The 6,578-nt window shown below is 49.8% G+C and overlaps 1 long non-coding RNA gene across 1 annotated transcript; it reads left to right on the top strand.

The window, feature by feature from the left end:
• Nucleotides 1-224: 224 nt before the first annotated feature.
• Nucleotides 225-3,413, top strand: LOC311125546. Its single transcript, XR_014612887.1, has 3 exons — nucleotides 225-1,553; nucleotides 1,864-2,172; nucleotides 2,645-3,413. It is a non-coding gene; the product is annotated as an uncharacterized lncRNA (long non-coding RNA).
• The last annotated feature ends 3,165 nt before the right edge of the window (nucleotides 3,414-6,578 follow it).

Below are 6,578 nucleotides of genomic sequence, written 5' to 3'. Positions count from 1 at the left end.
GTAGCCCCTGGATACCCCTTCCGTTGAGACATTCAGGGAGATATCAGGCTGGAGCAGGAGATCCGTAGAAGAGGATGGAACATATAATGACTTTCCTAATTTAGATCTGATAACATCATCAACGTAAACGTAAGTGTAAGTGATGAATAACACCCATCATCACAGACCAACATAAATAAATACCTACTCTGTTTCTGAGGTTTATTGCTATTGTATTTCAGAGATGTAGGGCCTACAGCATCCTGCGTCGGCAGGTTTCTTCTTCGTGGCCAAGAAGGAGGGGGGTCTACGTCCGTGCATCGACTACAGAGGTCTCAATTCCATCACCACCAAGTACCGTTACTCCCTCCCATTGGTGCCGACCGCCATCGAACAGCTCCGCGAGGCCCTTTTTTTTAATTTAACTGGACCTGCGGAGTGCCAACAAGTTGATCCGCATCCGGGGAGGGGTATGAATGGAAAACGGCCTTCAGCATGATGTCTGGGCACTACGAGTACTTGGGGATGCCTTATGGTTTAGTTAATGCTCCGTCTGTGTTCCAGGCATTCGTCAACGAGGTGTTCCGGGACATGCTTGGGAGTCAGGTGGTTGTGTATTTCGACGACTTCCTGATCTACTCAGCCACCTTGGAGGATCGCCCACGTCCGGGTTGTCCTGGCATGCCTCCTGGAGAACCATCTGTATGTCAAAGCGGAGAAGTGCCAGTTCAATCAGGCCGCTGTCTTCTTCTTGGGATACCGTATCAGCCCACAGGGAGTGGTTATGGAGGAGAGGTAGGTTGAGGCAGTCAGGTCATGGCCAGTCCCAACCACCATAAAAGGACTACAACGATTTTTGGGGTTTGCCAACTTCTACCGCCGCTTCATTAAAAACTTCAGCTCCATCGCCTCTCCTCTCACCTCGCTCCTCAAGGGTGGCCCCCGTAAGTTGGTGTGGCGTCCTGCAGCCGAAGAGGCCTTACGCCTACTGAAGGTGCGTTTCACATCCACCCTGTTGCTAAAACACCCAGATCCTACGCTGCCCTTCATGGTGGAGGTGGACGACTCAGAAGTGGGCGTGGGGCCTGTCTTGTGACAACGCCAAGGTAACCGACAAAATATTATCCATGTGCATACTACTAAAAAAAAACTGTCTCCTGCAGAGAGGAACTATAATGTCGGCAACCGGGAGCTCCTGGCGGTGAAGTTGGCATTAGAGGAGTGGAGACACTGGCTGGAGGGTGCCAAGGACCCATTTCTCATCCTCACCGACCATCGGAACCTGGAGTACATATGGACAGCGAGGCGACAGCACCCAAGCAAAGTGGGGCCTTTTCTTCACTAGATTCAACTTCACCCTGTCACACCACCCAGGTTCAAACAACATCAAAGCCGATGCCCTGTCCCGTCTCCACGATTCGGGAGAGGTTCCTGTCCTGAGTGCGCCCATCATACCACCCCTCCGAATCGTTACCCCCGTGCTTTGGGAAGTAGATGCGGACATCCGCCAGGCTCTGGAGAGGGAACTCGCGCCTACTATCTGCCCTCCGGCGCGCACCTACATTCCCACGGAGGTAAGGGATAAGCTGTTGACCTGGGCGCACACATCCCTTGCCCCTGGACACCCAGGTATCACTCAATCCATCTCCGTTAAGTACTGGTGGCCCACCTTGGTGCAGGGCGTCGTCCACTACGTGCCCAAACCAAATCTCCCCGGCACGCTCCAGCAGGGAAACTCCTTCCCCTTCCTGTGCCTCAGTGGCCTTGGTCCCATCTATCCATATATTTTGTTACTTATCTTTCAACACTGTTATGGTTGTTGTTGACAGATTCTCAAAATCCTGCCAATTTATCCCTCTCTCTGGTCTCCCTACTGCTCTCCAGGTCGCTGAGGCACTGTTCCAGCAGGTCTTCCGATACTATGGCCTTCCGGAGGACATCGTCTCCGACCGTGGTCCCCAATTCACATCGCTGATGGAGAGCCTTCATGGAGAAGCTGGAAGTCACGGTCAGCCTCACATCCGGGTACCAGCCTCAGACCAACGGGCAGGAAGAGAGGACTAACCAGGAGCTGGGGAGGTTCCTGAGGAGTCACTGCCAGGACCGGCAGGGGGAGTGGACCCGGTTCCTTCCCTTGGCGGAGTAAGCCCAGAACTCACTTTGTCACTCCTCCACCGGGCTGTCTCCCTTCCAGTGAGTGGAATTCACCCATGTCTTAAAACGCTGACGTCAAGATCCATATCTTAATGACTTACTAGTTGTACTCAAAATTATGAAATGGGCATAAATTGGGTTAATATCTCTCCAGTTTGTCACGCAATGACACACACACGCACACAGACACACACCAACTTTGAAGCTATTCATCAATTGTTTACAAAGTCTCAAATTACAACAAAACAAAACTCATGAAACATAAATAACTTATATTATTCAAGAATCAATGGGTATACTGAATCTGATTTACAGTAATATCATTAGTTGACATGTCCATTAAGCAGTAGCCTATTGAATATTGTAGCCTAGGCCTACCTAACGAACAAAAAAGCAACGTTGTGTGGTTGTGTGTACATTGGGAACGAAACAGAAGAAAACGTGTCGAAACGAGGTGGGACTAACCTGATTTTGTCCAATAAGAAACAATTGTTTTTATTTTCTGTTGCAGAACTTTTTGCTACGTGGTGCACTAATGAATAGTGCAAAACAGCGATGTCTCACAAACTCTAGTCTAGGCCTACTCCATTTGATTTGACAGAGATAAGAACGAGGTAGGTTATTAATATATGTAGCCTAGGGATATGAATTTTAACTTAAACCAAATGGGACTATATGGGGGTGAATGTTTATTAGGCTACTTAATGATGCTAATTTTGCTTTACTGATGTTTCCAAAGACTTGTTTGCAGGATTTCAACTAGGCCTACAGTAGCCTACTTCAAACCAAATGTTTTTTGAAACTGCAAATGTATATGACATTGATCATGTATTATCTTGAGCAGTTAGTGTTGCAATATGCATTTGTGTCCCATACAAAATACAAAAAAAATATTGCAGTTTTGAAACTGCAGTAAAAGTTCAGTAACTGCAGTCGCCTGTAGTATTTTGGACGCAGTAATTGCAGAATAACTGCGGTGTACTGCAATTGAACTGCAGTTATACTGCACTCTAACTGCAGTTAAACTACAAAATGACTGCAGTCAAAAAAAATGTTATTTTGGATGCAGTATTTGCAGCACTCAGCAGATATACAGCACTCTAACCAGTGGTGGAAAAAGTACCCAATTGTCATACTTGAGTAAAAGTAAAGATACCTAAATAGAAAATTACTCAAGTAAAAGTGAAAGTCATCCGGTAAAATACTACTTGAGTAAAAGTCTAAAAGTATTTGGTTTTAGATATATTTAAGTATCAAAAGTAAATGTAACTGCAAAAATATACTTAAGTATCAAAGTAAAAGTAAAAGTATAAATAATTTCAAATTCCTTAAATTAAGCAAACCAAACTGTCACACCCTGGCTCTGGGACTCTATATGTTGAGCCAGGGTGTGTTCATTCTATGTGTTGTATTTCTTTGTTGGGAGTTCTAGTTTGTTTATTTCTTTGTTGGCCTGAGTGACTCCCAATCCGAGGCAACGAGTGTCAGCTGTGGCTGGTTGTCTCTGATTGGGAGCCATATTTAAACTGTCGGTTTTCCCTTAGTGTTTGTGGGATCTTGTTTCGAGTTGGTTTGTGTTAGACCGTGAACTGTCATGTTATCGTTTTGTTGTGCTTATTATCACTGAAGATAATAAAGTTCAGTATGTTCGTCTGCAACGCTGCGCCTTGGTCTTCATCTGTTCTAGACGATCGTGACAGAAGATCCCACCATACAAGGACCAAGCAGCGTGTCCAGGAGCAGGCAGACTGGACATGGGAGGAAGCGCCGGGAAAGGAGATGGAGAGGTTGGCGATGGCCCAGGTGGGCAAATCGTGGTCCTGGGAGGACATGCTCGGGGGCAAAGGGCCATGGGCTAGGATTAAGGCCCTGGCGAGAGAGGAGCAGCGGCGTCAACCGGGCCGTGGTCGGACAGGCGAGAGGCACCCCCAATAATTTTTTAGGGGGGGGCACACGGCATGGACGACAGGGCTGACGGAGGCAGAAAAGGGGCGTATTCAGAAGGCCACCAGGTTACGGGGGCCACTGGTCAAAGTAGGGAAAGAAGGTTTAGAGGCACGGCGAGAGGTACTGGGATGTGTTACCAGTCCGGTCCGGCCCGTTCCAGATCCCGGGGTAGAGCCAGTGGTGTGTGTCCCCAGTACGGTCCGGCCTGTTACGGCCCCTCGCACCAAATGTACGGTGCGCGTCGCCAGCCCGGCCCGGCCTGTTCCTGCCACTCGCACCAAGTCTACGGTGCGCGTCGCCAGCCCGTTCCCGGCCTGTTCCTGCCACTCGCACCAAGTCTACGGTGGGCGTCGCCAGCCCAGTCCGGCCTGTCCCTGCTCCACGCACCAAGTCTACGGTGCGCGTCGCCAGCCCGGCCCGGCCTGTTCCTGCCACTCGCACCAAGTCTACGGTGCGCGTCGCCAGCCCAGTCCGGCCTGTCCCTGCTCCACGCACCAAGCCTACGGTGTGCGTCGCCAGCCCGGTCTGTCCCTGCTCCACGCACCAAGCCTACGGTGTGCGTCGCCAGCCCGGTCCGGCCTGTCCCTGCTCCACGCACCAAGCCTACGGTGTGCGTCGCCAGCCCGGTCCGGCCTGTCCCTGCTCCACGCACCAAGCCTACGGTGTTCGTCGCCAGCCCGGTCCGGCATGTCCCTGCTCCACGCACCAAGCCTACGGTGTGCGTCGCCAGCCCGGTCCGGCCTGTCCCTGGTCCACGCACCAAGCCTACGGTGTGCGTCGCCAGCCCGGTCCGGCCTGTCCCTGCTCCACGCACCAAGCCTACGGTGTGCATCGCCAGCCCGGTCCGGCCTGTCCCTGCTCCACGCACCAAGCCTACGGTGTGCGTCGCCAGCCCAATCCGGCCTGTCCCTGGTCCACGCACCAAGCCTACGGTGTGCGTCGCCAGCCCGGTCTGGCCTGTCCCTGGTCCACGCACCAAGCCTACGGTGTGCATCGCCAGCCCAGCACAACCCGTGCCTGGGTCACCGGTGCCTAATCAGGTACCGGTCAACTGCTCCACAACGGAGCTGAAGCTAACCGCTCCTGCTACGTCCAGTTCAGCCCCAGCCAGCGGGGCCAGACCGGACCAGGGGCGCTATGGGGGGTTTATTGGAGGGTGGTGGGCAAGCCCGGAGCCAGAACCGCCGCCGAGGAGGAATGCCCACCCAGCCCTCCCCTGTTTTGTTCTAGTTGAGGCGCGGTCGCAGTCCGCGCCTTTAGGGGGGGGTACTGTCACACCCTGGCTCTGGGACTCTATATGTTGAGCCAGGGTGTGTTCATTCTATGTGTTGTATTTCTTTGTTGGGAGTTCTAGTTTGTTTATTTCTTTGTTGGCCTGAGTGACTCCCAATCAGAGGCAACGATTGTCAGCTGTGGCTGGTTGTCTCTGATTGGGAGCCATATTTAAACTGTCGGTTTTCCCTTAGTGTTTGTGGGATCTTGTTTCGAGTTGGTTTGTGTTAGACCGTGAACTGTCACGTTATCGTTTTGTTGTGCTTATTATCACTGAAGATAATAAAGTTCAGTATGTTCGTCTACAACGCTGCGCCTTGGTCTTCATCTGTTCTAGATGATCGTGACACAAACGACACAATGTTCTTTTAAAAAAAATCTACAGATAGCCAGGGGCTCAATACTCAAACATCATTTACATATGAAGCATTTGTGTTTAGTGAGTACGCCAGATCAGAGGCAGTGGGGATGACCAGGGATGTTCTCTTGATAAGTGTGTGAATTGGACCATTAACCTGTCCTGCCAAGCATTCAAAATGTAACAAGTACTTTTGGGTGTCAGGGAAAATGTATGGAGTAAAAAGTACATAATTTTCTTTAGGAATGTAGTGAAGTAAAAGTAAAAGTTGTCAAAAATATAAATAGTAAAGTAAAGTGCATATACCTAAAAAAAAACCGACTTAAGTAGTATTTTTAAGTATTTTTACTTAAGTACTTTACACCCCTGACTCTAACGGCAGTTATACTGCAGTGTACTGCAGACATACTACACTCTGACTGCAATCTTTTTCGTAAGGGGTGTGTTTGTGTGTAAACACATTTTGATTTGCAGGTGGGGGAATTATTGAGATAAAGATTCTGTGGTGGTAAATTCTGATAAATTCTGAATGTGTTAATACAATGCAATTTAGAGGACATACCGCATCCACCAGAGCTAGGGTTAAGCAAACAGATGCTATGGACCAGAGCTAGGGGTAAACAAACAGATGCTATGGACCAGAGTTAGGGGTAAGCTAACAGATGCAATGGACCAGAGCTAGGGGTAAACAAACAGATGATATGGACCAGAGCTAGGGTTAAGCAAACAGATGCTATGGACCAGAGCTAGGGGTAAACAAACAGATGCTATGGACCAGAGCTAGGGTTAAGCAAACAAATGCTATGGACCAGAGCTAGGGGTAAACAAACAGATGCTATGGACCAGAGCTAGGGGTAAGCAAACAGAT

This window comes from Coregonus lavaretus (genome assembly GCF_964263955.1).
Source record: "Coregonus lavaretus genome assembly, contig: HAP1_SCAFFOLD_6656, whole genome shotgun sequence".
NCBI classification, from domain to species: Eukaryota; Metazoa; Chordata; class Actinopteri; order Salmoniformes; family Salmonidae; genus Coregonus; species Coregonus lavaretus.
This window is presented reverse-complemented; position numbering and strand designations above follow the sequence as displayed.